At 37.1% G+C, this 19,667-nt stretch overlaps 1 protein-coding gene and 1 non-coding gene across 2 annotated transcripts in view; one reads left to right on the forward strand and one right to left on the reverse strand.

The window, feature by feature from the left end:
- The window catches only part of OLFM3 (olfactomedin 3), a 194,362-nt gene that overhangs the window by 127,843 nt on the left and 46,852 nt on the right, over positions 1-19,667 (forward strand). The gene's annotated exons all lie outside the window — the stretch shown is intronic.
- On the reverse strand, positions 10,209-10,313 carry LOC112207081 (U6 spliceosomal RNA). Its single transcript, XR_002941556.1, has one exon. It is a non-coding gene; the product is annotated as a U6 spliceosomal RNA (small nuclear RNA).

Raw genomic sequence — 19,667 nt, forward strand, 5'->3', positions numbered from 1 at the left:
AAATATGACGGGAATGTTAATATTGTTAACAGCTAATATTTTTGAATAGTGCATTAATATATTTCTGGCATTACACTAAGCATTTTAGCTGGTCAATTATTTCATAATTACCTGTATTAGTCTGTTCTCATGCTGCCATAAAGAACTGCTCGAGACTGGGTAATTTAGAAAGAAAAGAAGTTTAATTGACTCACACTTCTGCAAAGCTAGGGAGGCCTCAGGAAACTTACAGTCATGGCAGAAGGGGAAGCAAACATGTCCTTCTTCACACGGCAGCAAGAGAGAGAAAACACCAGATGGTTACAAAACCATCAGATATCGTGAGAACTCACTCACTATAATGAGAATAGCATGGGGAAAACTGCCCCCATGATTCAGTTACCTCCCACTGGGTCCCTCCCATAACATGTGGAGATTATGAAAGTTACAATTCAAGGTGAGATTTGGGTGATGACACAGCCATAACATATCATTCTGCCCCTGCTCCCTCCCAAATCTCATGTACTCACATTTCATAACACAATCATGCCTTCCCAATGGTTCCCCCAAATCTCAACTCATTCCAACATTAACCCAAAAGTCCAAGTCTAAAGTCTCATCTGAGGCAAGGTAAGTCTTTTCCACCCATGAGCCTGTAAAATCAAAAGCATATTAGTTACTTCCTAGATAAAATGGAGGTACAGGCATTGGGTAAATACTCTCATTCCAAAAGGGAGAAATTGGCCAAAAAGGCAGTCATTAAACCTGAAAGTTCCAAAATGATCACCTTTGACTGCATGTTTCACATCCAGGGGACACTAATGTAAGAGGTGGGCTCCCAGAGCCTTGGGTAGCTCTGCTCTTCTGGCTTTGCAGGGTACAGCCCCACTTCAGGCTGTTTTCATGGGCTGGCATGAGTGCCTGCAGTTTTTCCAGGTGCACAGTAAAAGCTGTTGGTGGATCTACCATTCTGGGGTCTGGAGGATGGTGACCATCTTCTTACAGGTCCAACAGGTAGTGCTCCAGTGGGAACTCTGCGTGGGGCTCTGACCCCACATTTTCCTTCCGCAGTGTCCCAGCAGTGTTTCCCCATGAGGGTACCGCCCCTGCAGCAAACTTCTGCCTGGATATCCAGGTGTTTCCATACATCCTCTGAAATCCAGGTAGGGGTTCCCAAACCTCAGTTCTTGACTTCTGTGCACACACAGGCCCAATACCACATGTAAACCACCAAGGCTTGGGGCTTGCACCCTCTGAAGCAACAGCCTGAGCTGCACATTGGCCCCTTTTAGCCATGGTTGGAGCTGAAGCAGCTGGGATAGAGGGAACCTTGTCCCAAGGCTGCATACAGAAGGGGGAGCCTGGGCCCAGCCCATGAAACCTTTCCCTCTTAGGCCTCCAGGCTTGTGATGGGAAGAGCCACCATAACATGCCTTGGAGACATTTTCCCCCTTGTCTTGGTGATTAACATCTGGTTCCTCATTACTTATGTAAATTTCTGCAGCTGGCTTGAATTTCTCTGTAGAAAATGGGGTTTTCTTTTTTATCACATTGACAGTCTGCAAATTTTCCAAATTTGTATGTTCTGCTTCCTCTTCAATGCTTTGCTGCTTAGAAATTTTTTCTACCATAAATTATCTTTCTCAAGTTAAAAATTCCACAGATCTTTAGGGCTGGGGCAAAATGCCACCAGTCTCTTTGCACAGCAAGAGTGACTTTTACTCCAGTATCTAACAAGTTCCTTATTTCCATCTGAGACCACCTCAGCCTGGACTTCATTGTTCATATCACTATCTGCATTTGGGTCAAAGCCATTCAACAAGTCTCTGGAAAGTTCCAAACTTCTCTACGTGTTCATATCTTCTTCTGAGCCCTCCAACTGTTCCAACTTCTGGCTGTTACCCAATTCCAAAGTTGCTTCCACATTTTGAGTATCTTTACAGCAACACTCCACTCTCAGTGGTACCAATTTATTGTATTAGTCCATTCTCACACTGCTATAAGACATACCCGAGACTGGATTATTTATAAAGGAAAGAGATTTAACTGACTCACAGTTCTGCAGGGCTGGGGAGGCCTCAGGAAACTTACAATCGTGGTGGAAGGGGAAGCAAACACATCCTTCTTCACAAGGTGTCAGGAGGGAGAAGAACGAGAGCTGGGCAAATTGGGAGCCCTTTATAAAATCATCAGATCTTGTGAGAACTTACTATTATTAGAACAGCATAGGGGAACTGCCCCACGATTCAATTTCCTCACACCAGGTCCCTCCCACGACACATAGGGATTATGGGAATTACAATTCAAGATGAGATTTGGATGGGGACATAGCCAAACCATAGCATAACCCTCATGCTGACTTTATGAAGCAAAAACTATTATTTGTTCCTGTTATAGACATAGGTAAATGAAATATTTATAAATTAAATAACTTTCTTTGAGTCAAACAGTTGTTGGGTAGTAGAGGCAGAATTCACATCTAGGTATGGCTAATCGTGGAGTACAAGGTCTTCATCGCTGAGTTATTCTGACCTAATGGGATAAATAATCGTGAAATTCACCCTGCCTCGGAAAACAGAAAACTGTCTAATAGGGAAACAACTGGTTTGGGGTATAGTATTCTAGTCTAGATTGATTTTGGAATAGTATTCTAGTCTAGATTGACTTTATAAACATTGTGTGGCTGACAAGGAAGGTAACAATCCTTCAGGAGTTCTCCATATTAAGAACGTTAAGAACAATTAAGATACTAAGAACATGACACCATTGTAATATTGAAAATGCAGTCTATAATATTTATGTTAGTGATGAGGTTCTTATAGCAAAATGCTTCAGTCTTAGAAGATCACAAAGGATAGAATTACTAGTAAAGATTATCTCCAGATTTGATAAGTAAATCAGAGGTTCAACTTTTCCTGTTACATTGCTATGCAACAATGGTCATGTTTTTAGCCTTTCTTGGCCACACCAATTACTCATCATTAAAATAAGTGTAGCAATGCAAATTGACCACCAAAGCCTATTTAACGTATAGGCAATATAACTGATTGTAAGAGGTTGTAAAGTAATGTGCTGTTTAAATGTAGTATCATAATGCTGCCCCATTGACTGCATCATAAAGGTGCAGACCAGTAAGTCACTACTGTCCATGTCAGCAATGAGCCAAGTGTTTGGGGTTTAAATAATGGCTGTATCCTCTGACTCCATTAAAATATAATATTTCTGCTCTTCTCTCAGGCACAACATGTAGTAAAACCAAGAAATATTTTAAATCACACACACATAAAACTTGAAATTAGAGATGTTACATTCCATTACCGAGTCATACTTACTATTTGTATTTTAAAAACCTGCAAATATTTGAATAAAGGATAAGTGATGTTACATATTGCATTTAAATTATTACCTAAATTGCAAAAATTTTTATGTAGAATGCATATGTAAAAACAGTAATATGAGCAGATGAATGCTTATTTAAGTAATTTATCGTGTTTATATTAAGCACTATTAAATGTTATTTAATTTTCTATGTTCTTTCATAGCTATTTTTTAAATTAACATTAACCAGATTTTAAAATGCACATTACATTCCTAATATACCTTGACATTTAACAAACTACTTATGCTTTTATGAAGCAAGCATTTAAATTAAGGTACTAATCACTGAAGCTAAAAAAAGATGTGGCATTATGTATTTTTAGGATTTTATCATCTATTGATTCAATACATAAATTGCGGTGTTTGAACAATAATATTGAAGATATTTTATTTTGGTAAAATTAAAATAGAATGGATATATTTAAAGCAGTTTTATTTGATTTAATACCAACTCAAAAATACATTTTATTCAAAATGATTCAACTAAAATAAAAAAGTAGTGATCTTCGAATTCCAATAGAGCAATTACATTTTAATGTACAAATAATTATATCATATTTATTTATATTACTAAACATAGTGTTTCCTTAAATACATTTGACTGAAGAAAACAACTTTCTGGAAATTCGAGACATTTCATTTCATCTGGCTGTATTTTAAATATACAAATGAATGGTCATTAGTGCTCTACATACTGATAGATTCCTTCAGCTGATGAAATATGATTGCTGTTTTCTCTTCTGTATGCATTTGGAAAGGCAAACAGCTTTGTTGCATATAATGAAAATCACTGGCCTAACTTTCTCTTTAAGAAAGATTCTGATCAAATAAAATAAACACTCAACCAAATAGCTATGCTGTGTAAATTCATTAAGATGTTAATACAAATTCTTTATTTTCCTTTTTAAAGCAAATCTAGTAGAGTTAAATGTTATATAATTTTATAGTTACGTAATTTTGACCTCGTAGTCCTTGAATTTGCCAACTCTGAGCCAGTGTGGGCATTACCAGACTTTGAATGATAGCACTACAGCCAGTGTCTCCCAGGACTTGTCCAGGCTGTGACTTTCTGGGGCTATTGGATATGCTAGGATAGATACTAATGATTGTAGAGTAGGAAGTGGTTATATGGTACATTGGCACAAAGCGCTGCTGAATGACCTGCTGCTGATTTGAAGGAATCAATGTGTCTCTACTTTCTATTCCAATATCCTCCCACATGTGGAGTAATGTCACATACTTGGAGAAGCTACCAGAATATGAAACAGCATTTAAAAACATTATAAAAGGAGAAGTAAATGCCTAGGGGTCTGCAGTGTAGATTGAATTCTACTCTGGGTTTGTGCTAATAGCTAGATTGCTTTTGTAGGTATAAAGATTGAAAAGGCATAGCCTTATTGGAAGGTAAAGTGACTTTGAAAGTAAGCCCGCAGGATCAAAAATGCCATTATATTCTCTCGTGACAATCTTACTAAATCAACTTCATTTTAAGGACTGGCCAGGGCTGTTCCAATTAGGAGCACTGCTGAGAAATCAGCCTGGTGCAGGGGGCTCCATAATGCTCAAAACTGGAGCAGGGAAGACAGAATAAGCAAGAAACCACTCAGAAAGTCCATGGTACAAATGGCTGAGGGAAACCAAAGTGAATTCTACATAAGGAGGAGGCAGAAATACTAATCAACTTTGAAGGTCTGAGCCAAGAAATTGAAGCCAAGGAGTTAAGCTAAAGCAAATTACTTTTGCACCAACCTAATAGATAAAACCAAATGGAACGGGCTAGAAGTCATTAAGATGAGGGCAGAAATGGGAGGATCCTGAGAAACTGTTTTTATGGGCCTCTGTTTGTGGTAGTGTGGCATGTCTTAAAAGCCTTGAACAGGGAGATAAAAATATCTTTTCAGCCATTAACTTTTCACATTCAGTGAGACATATTGGCACTGGTATTGAAGTTGACCACAAGTATTTGAGGTAAAGGATTTACAGCCACTGAGATGAGTGAAGTTCAGAGGACCCCAGCCTCACAAAACCCCCTCAACCACTCTGTCTCTTGGTCTGTTCTGGTTGGGAGACTCCTGATCATGGTGCTAATAAAATGCAAAATACACATTCCTCAAGAAAACCTCATGCTTTCCAAAATCATGCATTATAAACAAGAAGGGTTATGGCATACCCCTCAAACCTATACAATTTTGTTAGAGAATTAACAAAAAACAGTAATTGTGTTACATACTAACACAGCTAAAAAAAATTGTATATTGCTAATAAATAAAAATACTTCAGTAAATACTGTTTAGGGTCTTAACTTTCAAGTTGAAGATTACTTGACAAAAATGGATGTAAGGATAGATTGAGGTAGCTGAGCTACAGAGACAAGAGAAAAGGCACAATTAGGGAGTAACACAGGCAACACATGTCCTGATCAATTCAAGAAAATAACTATAGGCAAATTATCATTGTGTAAATGACTACGTAACTGCAGCTTGCTGCTTTCAGCTATGATCATACACTTTGCTTCTTATTTTTCATATAAAATATTAAAGATTTTGGAAAAAAAAAAGCATATGAACCAGAACAAATTCACATTATACTGACATCACTCCCCAATTAACCAATTGCCTATGAGCTAATTCAGTAACATCTGAAGTTGTTAGGAGAGTTAGGAGAAGGGCGAGTGGGCTAAATTCGAAACTAAAGTTCAAAGCCCTGAAGCAGAAGAGAAGAGGCACTGGCGCCCTCTAAGCTGTTTTCCCCATGGAGTCTCAGCCCATTTCTGAAGCATCAAGTTGCTCAGAGATCCATCCTATGAGACAATTGTCTGGGAGCCAATAGCAATTAGGGATAGTAAATCTTTAATGAGATTTAAGAATATATCTTAAATCATTATGTGCAGTGATGAGGAAATTTTAATTCGATTTATCACTGAGATATATATTATCATAATTGAAAAATAACCATGTCTTCTGCAATGGAACTTCACTTTAGCAGACAGCGTTTGTTGGCTCAGAATAAAAATATTTTCTCTGTGTCAGTTATATAACCACAATTCTTCATGAAAAAATAATATATTTAAATTGTGATAATTTTCCTAATTCTATAAGGAAAAATATATTGACATTTTTACGAATAAGCCTCCTTACTTTCCTGATCTAGGCTCATCACACAAACCTACAATGTTTCAGAGTATATGATTCTGTACTGAGTCTAGTAAGATTAACCAGCAAGAATGTGTGCAGATGAGAATAACCAGGAAGGGGGAAGCTCTGAAAGCATATCATAAGAGAAATGGTCAAAAATCTGGGCTGTATTCTTCTCTAAAACATACAAGTTGAAGTAGCTTGATATTTGAAGGGCTGTTATGTAGCAGAAAGAAGTAAATCTTGGCTGGTGCAGCAGAAAGCAGAACTCAGACAATGAATGGAGTATGAGTATAGCAAGGACTTATTCATGATTGGAAATATCCAATATCAAAAGCAGCTACTGGCCAGGCACACTGGCTTATGCCTATAATCCCAGCACTTTGGGAGGAGAAGGCAGGCGGATGGATCCAAGGCAGGTGGATCGCTTGAGTCCAGTTCGAGACCAGCACGGCCCACATGGTGAAACCCTGTATCTACTAAAAAATACAAAAGTTAACCAAGTGTGATGGCTCATGCCTGTAATCTCAGCTACTTGGGAGGCTGATACATGAGAATTGCTTCAACATGGGAGGCGGAGGTTACAATGAGCTGACAGAGCAACACTCCGTCTCAAAAAAAAAAAAAACAAAAACTAATTACATAGGATTTATTTTTACCAATACTGAAGGTATTCAACTTGAAAAATCAATGTATCAGAGATTTTCAAAGGGCATTACAACACTGAGTGAAATCTGTACAAGATCATATTTATGCCTATTTTTAATGTTCTAAACTTTTACTTCTGATCATTTGGGAATAGTATATGTATTGCAATGCTTCCTCATGGTCATTTGGTTATATGAGTGTTTCTGAAATTTGGTTGCATATCAAAATCAGGAGTTTTGAAAAGTGCAAATACATATTTCTCTGCAAGTCTGTTTATTGAATCACATTTCTGGTGAGGTGGGATCAGGAAATCAGTATTATCAAAGGCAACAGGTGATTGTGCTGCACCTAGACTCCTCTTGAAAGCATGGGGTATCTAAGGTCATAAGAATGAATTCCTCCATTTATTGGCTAGTTAAGTTTTCAGAATTGTGCTTTTCAGTAACTAAAGTTTAGTCATTTTAAGTCAGCATCCTGTCTTATTATGGGATATTTATTTGTGAAAGTACAGCTAAACAATAATAGTAAGAGTAACAATTGCTTATAAGATAAGCACTGTGCTCAGTACTTCATGTACATTGCTTCATTTTATTTGTACAAGCCTATGAGGTCTACCTCTCAATACTGCTTTTGCTACTTTACCAAAGGATGTAACACTGAGACACTTTGTTCTCTAAAATCACAGACTATTAGAAACTTTACCGTTTGAAATCAGATCAGTAAAAATGGAACACCCTACACTTGCCTGGAAGATTTGAGTCACTGACACCAAGAAACAGCCTCAATTTTCAACCCAGGTGCAAAACTTCAGATAAGGGTTTTTCAGATACAATATTCAACATGTGTCTTAACTTTGGAGTTTCCAGGGAAACAGAATCCAGAGTCCACTTCTTAACTCTGGCCTGATGTTAATCTCTTTACTTTGAGCATTGCTCATTTTTAGCACTGTCAAGATTCTTCTTTATTTAAGTATGCCTAAACACCATTTTCCCCAATCCTATTTTTAACCCTGTTTCTTCCTTTGCCTGATTGGATGCTCCATGCTTCTGCTGTGCAATCTCCCTTCATACAACAAATTAATAAATCTAACTTCATTGAACTATAAGTATGCCTTTGGTGTACCTTGTCAGGTGGGCTTCATCAGTAGATATTATAATCTCTAATTTGAAGATTAGTAAAATGAAGTTCAGAAAAATAATTAATTTACACAGGATCACACAGTAAGTGACAAACCTGGCATTCCAACCCAGGTCTACATGACTACAAAGCCCATGCTCTTAACACAACGCATAGAGTCAGAGAATGTTGAAGCTTCAAAAGAAACTAAGGCATGCCATACTGCTAACTTCACAAGGACAGTAAGACTAGAATTCCATTATCTTGACCTTCAGATCCACTGTCATATGGGAATAGCTTTATCTTTGTTCAGCTGCCAATCAGCAACTATTCAGGCTTTCCCCTTTCCCTGAACCTTCTATGGTGTTTCCTGGATACTTGGGCCTCACTGAGACAGTAGTAACGTAGATACTACAAACACTGGTAATGTCTAGGCAGCAGCCAGTGATGCAGTTATCTTCTGATCATCTTCTTTCTTACAGACAAAAGTATAATCAAATTTCCGGGCACAGTGGCTCACGCCTGTAATCCCAGCACTTTGGGAGGCCGGGGCGGCCAAATCACTTGAGGTCAGGAGTTCCATACCAGCCTGGCTAACATAGTGAAACCCTGTCTCTACTAAAAATACAAAAATTGTCCAGGTGTGCTGTGGTGGGTGCCTGTAGTCCCAGCTACTTGGGTGGCCAAGGCAGGAGAATCGCTTGAACCCGGGAAGCAGAGGTTGCAGTGAGCCGAGATCACACCACCACACACCAGCCTGGGCAACACAGCAAGAATTTGTCTCAAAAAAAAAAAAAAAAAAAAAAGGAAATATAATCAAATCAAACTGTTTCATTTCAGATTTCTGTAGCTGCTGAGAACACAATGCATTAACTCTTCTGCATGTAATTAGTAGAATCCATCCCTAAAATGAGTGAATTATGTGAAAGCATGATCCTTCTCTTTCTTTTCTACCTATATCAAAAAGTCAGAGCATGTGGGTGACTGGCTATTATGTTTAAGCCTCTAGACAACCCTGAGTTAAAGTTATCAAAGTATGTGTTTTCCAAGCCATCAGAAATATTCACTAATTATATGGCCACTTATTTAATGAATTACCTCTCAATCCCACTAAAGTATCCCTTATTGCCTAACAGTGGAATCCTTCTTGAGCCACTGATTTTTGGATATTAAGACTACCTAATGCTATTTATTGTAAATATGATGGAAGTTAATATCATGTAAAAGACACATACATGATTTCATGAAGTTGATGGAAGTGTTATGAGAGAACTGGTCTGACCAAATACAAAGGGATTACTAAAGAGTAGCTGGAAGGTATACATTCTTTAACGATTGAAGAGAAAATTTATGGGGCGGACTCCTCAAAAGACAATGATATGGATATCAAAAGAATAAAAGAGGGTCTGAAAAAATTATGGAATTCCTTGAAGAGTTTTGCAAAAACAAATCTCTTCATGATTGTGGAATGAAACTAAATAATGAGATTGTTAAAATAATTGCATAAACACACACATATATGAATTAAGACTTTGTTATTCATGCTGTTAACACGCAGTTGCAAATATATCCTCACAATAAGGATAAGATTATTTTTATTTTTTTAGTTCAAGATAAATTTTTAAATACAGCTTTTCTTTACTTCTAAGAAATATTGGTACCTATTTAAAGTGGATTACTTTTAAATGTTTTCTGTTAACAATTAACTCTGGATGACAAGAACTCTGGACCCCCTTTCTTGATAAGAAGCATGTGTGCCTCTGGGCAATCCTCACTCACACTTCTCTTACATAGCTGGCCTTTCCCCCAACCCCACTTTGGTTGTGCCTCCTTATTGTCTACACACATTAGCACTTCACTTAATTCCACAGTCTCTGAGCTGGCTTCCATGGCTCCTTCTACTCAAAAAGTGTTTTGTTTACCAGCTCCTTCTGCATCATCTGGGAGCTTGTTAAAAATATAGAATCTCAGACTGTATCCCCAATTTCTTGGGCAGGGGCCACACTAACCTTCCCTGTATCATTTCCATTTTAGTATATGTGCTGTTCAAGCGAGCACTCTATTCCCAACTTCTGAATCAAAATCTACATTTTCACAAGATCCTCAAGTGATTCATTTGCACCTTAATGTTTAAGAAGCACTGGCCTAGACAATTCTTAAACATTTTCTGTTATATAGGTTGAATTTTGCTAATCTGAAAATCTACATCTGAAATGCTCCAAAATCCAAAACATTTTGAATACCAACATGACACTCAAAGGAAATGATCATTGGAGCATTTTGGATTTTGGATTTTTGGATTAGAAATGCTCAATCAGTAAGTATAATGCAAATATTTCAAAATCCAAAACACTTCTTTCCCCAAGCATTTCAAATAAGAGACATTTAACTTGTATTGTATTTTGTGAAATCTAGAGGCTGCTTTTGTCTTGTTTCTCTCTCTTGTCTTTGCATCTAATTATTCACAAAATCCTGTGTAATGTGCCTAGCCCATGTCTTATTCTTCCCCAGTCTTTCTGTTATTTCTTATGCTGACACTGAAATGGCCGCCTAACTACTCTCTCAGCTGGCATTCTCACTCCTCGCCCACTCCCTAATATTTATTGCATCTTTTCTGAATGATATTCCTCTAAATAACAAACTGGTTTGGTATCATCAGTCTTCCTGAAACTCCGTAAAGACATAGTGGTAGCAATGTTTAATCTTCTCTTTGGAGAGCTACATGTTTCTGCTACCTCTTTTTCCTGCTACCTTTCCAACTCTATTTCCTCTCTTCCTTCCCCCTATCATGCATTTTTCACTGCCCCCACTGCAAGCTACTCAGATATCCTAAATAACATGGGATCTTTCACACTTCAGAAATGAATTTTCACATGCTGTCACCAGTGTTGAAATGGCCTTTCCTTCCTGATTTTCTTGGGAAATTTATTGAAGCCATGGAAATCCACTATCCCTCTGAAGCCTCCTCTATCCCACCCAAATGGAATTAATCACTAACAGTTTATGACTGTATTAGTCTGTTCCGCATTGCTATAAAGAACTACCTGAGACTGGGTAATTTATAAAGAAAAGAGGTTTAATTGACTCACAGTTCTTCAGGCTGTACAGGAAGCATGGCTGGGGAAGCCTAAGAGAACTTACAATTATAGTAGAAGGCAGAGGGAAAGCAGGCACATCTTACATGGCTGGCACAGGAGGAAGAGAGTGAAGAGGGAGGTGCTACACGCTTTTAAACAACCATGTCTCGTGAGAACTCACTCACAATCACAAGAACAGCAAGGGGGAAATTCACCTCATGATTCAATCACCTCCCACCAGGCCCCTCCTCCAACATTGGGAATTACAATTTGATATGAGATTTGGGTGGGGACACAAATCCAAACCATATCAATGACCCATTGCACATTGTACACATTATGGGTCCCATTATATTGAAATTATACTTACAGCTATATTTCTTTCTTGTTCCTGTCAGTAACCCACTAGAATGGGAGATCTTGAGTCAGAGTTAATTGCATTAGTTCCTGATCTCTAGCATTTAGTGTCTAGCATATAGAGGATGATCAATAAATCCTTCCTGAATGCATAAATGCAGGTTTCATGTTTCACTGTGAAACAGACCTTGCTCCTCAAATAATTCTACATATATTTTTGGTAGAAAAATATTAATTAACTTATATGGATACTTTAATAGATATTAGTACACATATTATTGAAAGGGAAAATATATGAGAGAAAATGTATTTCTTATCATTGACATATTTATTAACCAGTCCTGTAAGAAAAAGCTATTAATGAGGTTCACATGAATAATATACTATGATTATTAAATACCAGTTATGAGGAGTTTCCAGTTTTAAGATCAATAACTTCTTTAAAACCTTATGGATTGCAATAAAATGTAAATTGTGACCTACACATGCATTTTCAATGTTCAGATAAGAAAAAAGTTGTTTTGTTTTGTTTTAAAACAGTGTTGAATGAGTGGAGAGGTAAATCAAAAGTTCCAAATATGAAGTGCAAAATATTACAATGATCTGTGCTTGAATTGCAGCCATACGGCCTAGGCAATGGTTAAAAATGAGAGCACATCAAAATTACCTGGGGAATTCTTGGAAACCATATTTAAATCCTACTTCAGTGCAGAACACCTAGAAAGGACTCAATAAAGTTTGGTGAAAGTGAAAGAGAAGAAAGGAGAAAATACAGAAGGAAGAAAAGGAGACAAAGAGGTAGAAAAGAAGGAAAGACAGATGAAAGTAAGAATGTAAGAGAAGGAAGGCAGGGAGAGAGAAGGGGAAAGGAGAGGGGGGAAAGGAGAGCATGGGGAGCGGGTGGAATGCTTTGCAAAGCTGATCCATTTTCAATATGGTAAATATATTAACGCTCCTCACGTTACAATGTTTATATAATGTATATATGCCTCTTTGCAGAGACCTGACAAGAAGCCTCTATACTAGATTTACAGTTTTAGCTCTGTACATTATGACTCATTATGTGTAAATTTATAATCCAAATTACTTGTTGGATAATGTTTGTTTGTAATTTTGAATCTATTTTCTTGGTAATGCAAGGTTCCCCAAGAACTCAGATATTTCTACATGTCTGTTGTACTTCTCAAGGAAAATACTGTTTTCCTGACAACGGTTACTTCCTTTTCACAGTCTCTTTACATTCAGTAGCCCTATATTATGTTCTAGGTAAATATCACTATTTTATTTTATTAATGAAAAGAGAGATGAAAATGTAAAGTACTGGGGAAACAGATGTACATTGACAAAGAAAGAGCTAACATATATAAATGTCTTTTGGAGTATAGGACCAAGATCCCTATGACTTACATTTTTTCTTGTGTTCAGGGCCCATAGTGAATTTTACTGTCAGTTTCTCTGAGTGAACTAGAAATTTAGATCTGAATTTATAAAACTAACTCAAGCATTATCTTTTCCACTGTGGTCTTTACTGACCATTACACTATGTGGTACTAATTCCCTCTTCTTTTTCTCCTCCATTATATCCCTATAGGTACTTACAAGTGTGGAACTATTTGAATCCAATATACATAATCACTTGTATTCTGTTACAATCCCAGTTTGATGAAATACTCAGAAGGCTGTATCATATTAATCTTAAATTTTCAGAATAGTACAGTTCCTGCCCCAAAGAATGCACTTGATAAATGTTTAATAGACCAGTGACTTTAAAGGTCAGTGAGAGAGATATAACATACTTCTGTTTATGTTTTTCTGACAACAGAAAATAATACATAATTAAGCTGGAAAATGTGGAGAGAACAAAAAAATATTAAGTAGCAGAAAAAAATCAGCTATGTGATTTCAATAACAAGAGACAACCTTTATCAACATTTTTTTCCTTTACTTATCTATTGCTAAGTTCAGACATAAGTCACTGGTCTCTTTTCAGATGAGTATTTGCAAAGGGAGTTGTTTTTCAATTGAGTTACTTATGTCCTCCTGAAACAGTTTTTATAAGGTTAAAAGTGTTTAATTGCATTGAAGCCAAAAAGGGCAATTTAATGAAGTAAAGGCTTTATATGGCTTCATCTATGTGGTGGTTATTTTAATGAACCAGCCTTAACTGTTTCCGTCAACCTCTCATAAAACTGTATAACTCTTAGGATGCTTTCAGTGATAAATAGTGCCTGACTTATTTCAACACCAGATCTTTAGGGGTTTATATTTAACCGTATTTGTCTGCCCAGAGCTTTCAAAACACAAAATAACCTTTACTACACATATTGATGAGAGGACAGTGATGACAAACAGTGTAACTATGCTGCTACATAAAACCCTACTCTGCAGATCTCCTATTTGCATGAATTTGTTAAAAAGCAGACTACAGATGTAATCTTCTTTCATACTTTGATGTTTGGGGTTGTTTACTACTACCAGATTTTTGGTACCTGCTAAACATACATTTTATATGCCATGAGGGAGATAAGCTTTATGAAACAACTCATAACAACTTTTCAGAAAATTGCACATTTGAAGATCCAATTTTGTTCTTTCACACAACCACTGAAACAGTCTCCTTTCTGATCACCAGGCAATTTCCCAATCTCTTTAAAATTTCTCTTTCTAAACAATTTCTTCCAGAAAAGCTTTTGGCAATAATTTAACACTTCAATCTGCCCTAGTGAGTTGGGTGAATTAGAAAAGTCTGAAAATAGATTGCAGTGAAAATAAAGCAGGGGGACCAAGCCCTTACCTGAGTGTCAATGCCTCCCTGGTGAGAGCTTTGCTCCATCACATTCAAAGATAAACTCATTAAGTGAAGACATGTTGCTTTTAATTTTTGTGCTTAGCTTTTAGCACTCACTTACTGATAAAGCATGCAAATAACTAACCTATAATGCTTCACCCACATAATTCTAATTGTTTTAAAAAGACTAAATTTGAAATCAATATTGGCTATTTTTTTGCATACCTATGAGGTGAGTGTGTGTATGAGACACAGTGAGATAGCATAACTAACAACACACTATCTGGGATCTGACTATGGGGGTTCATATACTGGCCCTGTCATTTATTAGCTGTGTGACTTCAGCAAACATATTTCACCTCTCAGTGTCTCAGTTCCTTAACTATAAACTGGTTACAATAACAATACTACCTCATCGGGTTTGTCTGAGGATTAAACGACTTCATACATGTAAAGTTCTTAGAATAGTGCCTGGCTGACAGGCTTAAATAAGGAAGCTTCTCAATAAAACATAGGACAGGCACATTTTATATACTTTCTAGAATGTTTGAAGTCAATCCATATGAACAAACCATATTAGAAAGATGAATATTTAAACTCTAAAGATAAATTTTATATTGTTAATTTACTCCAAAGTTTGATGAACTTCGCTTGTCACTAACATTTGTGCTTATGCTTTCTTCCATGAAGATGGGTAGAAGATGCATACGTTTCTTTTGCATAGTGATGGCAAACATCGATTGAGCACTGATCATGTTCCACGCCCTATAACAGGGCTTTCTATGTAGCAGTTTATTTTATCCTCACAAATACCAAAGAGTATCTCTTATTATCCCCAATTTACGCATGAGAACACCACAGCTCTGGGAGGTCACATGGCTAGTCATCTACTAGTGCCAGAACAGGGAGTGAAAGGGTACACGTGAGACTGCAGGGATAAAGACTGAGCTCTTGAGAGTGGCACTATATCACGAAAGGGGCTAGATAGGAAATTTTGTTTAATATCTTTATTTCCTATTTGAAGAACCTAAGACCCAACGCAAGGTAGTGACTAAGCTAAAGGTTTCTGTCACACCACTCTGCATTCTTCGTTTTTATTTCTGGACTAATCCTGGATTTATATTTTCCCACTTCTTCAATTTTGAGTAGAAAGAGAAAAAAAAAATGTTTGCCCTGAATATATTTCTCTCCCACACATCCATTTTTTCTCCTTTGAAGTAGCAACAACAGCTGCCAACGGAGGATCCCCCGGGCTTATAGAGCATCAGTCAGCTTCACAGATGAAGGCAAAGATGAGAAGACAGAAATCCTTCCTTTAAAGAACTTTGCAAATGTTTTTCATTCTAAATTCATTCTTTCATTAGTGAGTACTTTTAAGACAATATTGAAACCTCAAGGCAAAAATGGCAAAGCACTGATTCTAGGACCTACAAATGGTCCCTAATTGGTTGCCAAGGGCCAAATTGAAGGAGATTTGGGTGAAAGGAGACTCAGATCTCTATCTTCTCTAAACCATTTTTTTTAATCTGTCTTTTCTTTTTAAATTTTATCATATTTATTGAGGGTGTACAACATGATACTTGATATACATATAGATAGTGAAATGGTTTTGTAAAAATATTCTCTACATACCATACGTCCCTTCTGCCACCCCTACGCTATTAGAGAAAAATTTGGCTAGCCAAAGGCAAGAAGAAGAAAAGATTGCTTCCATATTTATGTAGGGTTCCAGTGACCCGTGAAGCTTATCAATAGAAGACAGAATCAAAGTTGGAGTTAGTACTTCTTGGCTTAGACCAAAAGTGCTTGCATTCTACATGTGAAAAATGGAAGGAAAAAATACATGTAACTATAAGCATAATGTTTCAATACTTTTCACTATCCATTACCCACGTATAGGTCCATCATGCACACATAAAAACATACATGCAAAACACAATACTGGAATACATTGTACTGGTTTGTTTTGCAAGAATAAGCTGTACTGTATATTCACACTAAAAATGGTTTCCTTTTTAATCTGAGAGCAGGCCAGAAATTAAATAGTAACATATTCATTTATCCATTTATCTCATAAATATTTATTGTGAAACTACTGTGTGCTAAACACTCTTCTAGGCTAAGAATACCCCAGTAAAGAAACCAGGAATCATTTCTCTCTCATGGAGCTTGATTTCTAGTGGAGAAAACATAATAAGCAAGATGTATAAATATAATATATAGCATGCTACCTAGTTCTAAGGAGAAAAAAAGTAAAGCAGCAAAAGACAATATAAAGCAACCAGATGACAAGAGTAGACATTTTAGATAGTGTGGCCAGAAAAGATCTTATGAGAGAAGATCTCGGGAGGAAGGAGAAAAAGAAGTGAGAAGATATTTGAGAGATTGTAATTTCCACAAGAGAAGGGCAAGTGCGAAGTCCCTAAGGTGAAAGATTGCCTTGCGTCTCTGAGAAACAACCAGGGGGCCAGAGTGCCTCCAGAGGAGTTAACAAAGGGGAGAGCTGAAAGAAATGAAATCAGAGTGATAAGAGGAGGCCAGATTATGTAGAACTTTATAGTGCAAGCTAAATATTTTGACCTTCACCATGAGAAAGATGGGAATCTAGGCACTGGAATAACATAATTTGATTTATATTTTAAGAAGATAATGTTGGTGCGCAGCAGTAACAAATGGTACAAAGTAACAAGTGATACAAAGTCAATAACTCGTGACTTTTGTAACAATCCAGATAAAAGACAATGGAGGCTTGAAGCAGCACAGTGGCAGCTGGGATGGTGCAAAATACTTGAATGTTGGATATATTTTGAGAGTAGACACTAGCTGACTGAATTGATAAGAGATGTGGAGGAAAAGACATTAAGATTGAAACTTCACTTTTTGGCCTGAGCAACTTAACTATAGTGTTGCCAGTTAACTGAAATGGGAAGATTGCAGGAATGGCTGCATGTGTATTTTTGTTGTTGTTTATTTGTTTGGTGTATTTTTGTTTTGCTTTCTTTTCTGGGGTTGGGGAGCCATAACAGGATCTCACTTTTTCAACGTGCTCAATTTAAGATGTCTGTTAAACACTGAGGTGGAGATGTCAAGTAGATAATTGGTTATGCAGTTCTGAATTGATAGGAGAGGTCTGCTGGGAAAAGATGAATTTGGGAATCATTAGCATATAGATGAGGAAGAATCAGCAAATGACACTAAGAAAGAGAGGTCATAAAATTGGAGGAAGACTAGTGAGTGTGGCATCCTGGAAGCCAAGTGAAAAAATTGTTTCAAAAAGGAGAAAGGAAATTCACATGAATGCTGCCCACAGGTTAAGAAAGTTGGGGACTGAGAATTGACTGCTAGATTAGCAATCTAGGGGTCACTGGTAGCCTGATGAAAGCAGTGTCAGCGGAGTGGAGAAGTGTAAACAAAAATGCAATTAGGAAGAGAGAAATTGAAGATGGTAAGTATAAACAATTCTTTCAGAGGGTATGCTGTAAAGGGAGAGTGAGAAATGGTGGAATTCCTGGAGAGAAAATAAGATCAAGAAAGTTTGTTTGTTTGTTTGCATTTAAAGTAGGAAAAGTATGGTGGTATTTATGATGCTGGGAATGATCTGCTAAAGAGGGAAAATTTATTGACGTTGGAAAAAGAGGAAATAAGAGTTGTCTTTGAGTAGGTGAGAGAGATATAACCTAGGGCTGTCTACTCAAAGGGTGGGCCAAGAATTGCAGCATCAGCATCATCTGGGAGCTTGTCAGAAAAGCAAACTATTTTTTCCTGTCCTAAAGCTAAATCAGACTCAGGTGAGACCTGGAAATTTGGGTCTTAACAGGCTTGCAAGTAATTCTTATGCATGATTGTCCAAAACAACTGATTTATTGCACAGAGGAGAGCTCTGCCTGATCTAGGAACACAATCAATTTATCCATGGCAACCAAAAGGAAGGTACACTATGTGGGCACAGGTGAGGAAGTAAGCAGATATGGTAATGGGACCTTATGGAAGTTTTCTAGTAGTTACCTCGACTTTTCAATGAAGAGGGAAGCAAAAATAGCAATCAGTCCCTTTCCTCTACTTTGAATTGGACTATTAGCCCCAGAGCCACAGACTGATGGTGTCATCCAGCAAAGTTGTATGATTCTCTTCACCCAAGGTGACTGAATTGCAAGACAGCATATACTCCAAGCTGCACTCAGCTACCCCTTTGCAAAGCTGCAAAACTTTCCACCTTCTCTAGGCCTGATTGTTCCTTCAGCTGGTCTGTTCCTTTTGGCTGGCTCAAATCGTGGTATTTCTTGTCAAAAATAGGGTTGCCATTTATTTTGCATTTGACATACTATAGACACTTTCAAAATATGTCATCTCATTCAGTCTCTCAAATAACCATTTCACATTGGTACTTCTATCTTCATTTTACAGATAATAAAATGGAGACTGAGAGACTGCCTTAGTCAATGGTATCTTTCTAGTAAGTGGAAGAATCTGGAGGACTATCCACTAAACTGCTTTTAAGGTGCCACAGAGGGTGGAGAGCTGTTTATGTACCTGGTCACTCTCAAACCACACCCCATCCAGGGTATCCAGCATTCCCCAAGTGATTTCAACACAAGTACTCTGTCTTCCACCTTCTTCTATTTTATGTTACTCTTCCTATTTTTCCTACTTAACTTGCTAACAAGAGCCCACTGTTTTTTTCTAGAGGTCACTCTGGTTTAATCAGTCAATACAGTTCATTTTTCGATGTTCTACCCAATTGCTGTCCTCCTTCTTATCTCTTTTTTTCTTCTCCTCCTCCTTCTTCAATAATTTCTTCAGCCCTATATTTGTACCTTTACAACTATATCTAATAAGCCACTTTCCCCTCTGCCTGAAGCCATTTACAAATTTAAATTTTGTTTTAAATAATAAAAATAAAGTATGAGTACACTATTTCTTCTTAAAGCTTCTACTGTTTAGCAAGCAATCTAAGTCTCTTCTCATTTTACCTAAAGTCAAACTTTCAGGTCACAATTACCGCATTAACTGTTTATTTTCTACCATATTTTATGTGGTCATCAGGTTTTTTTCATGTATTTGATTTTTCATATCTACCTAGGTTGTGTCTTCTAGAAACCTTCCCACATCTACCATGCATACAGTCCCAAACTAGGAAATATATATTATTATATGTCTGTGTAGGGTCATTAAAACAACATTTAACTTTTG

The sequence above is a fragment of the Pan troglodytes genome, chromosome 1 (assembly GCF_028858775.2).
Source record: "Pan troglodytes isolate AG18354 chromosome 1, NHGRI_mPanTro3-v2.0_pri, whole genome shotgun sequence".
In the NCBI taxonomy this organism is placed as follows: Eukaryota; Metazoa; Chordata; class Mammalia; order Primates; family Hominidae; genus Pan; species Pan troglodytes.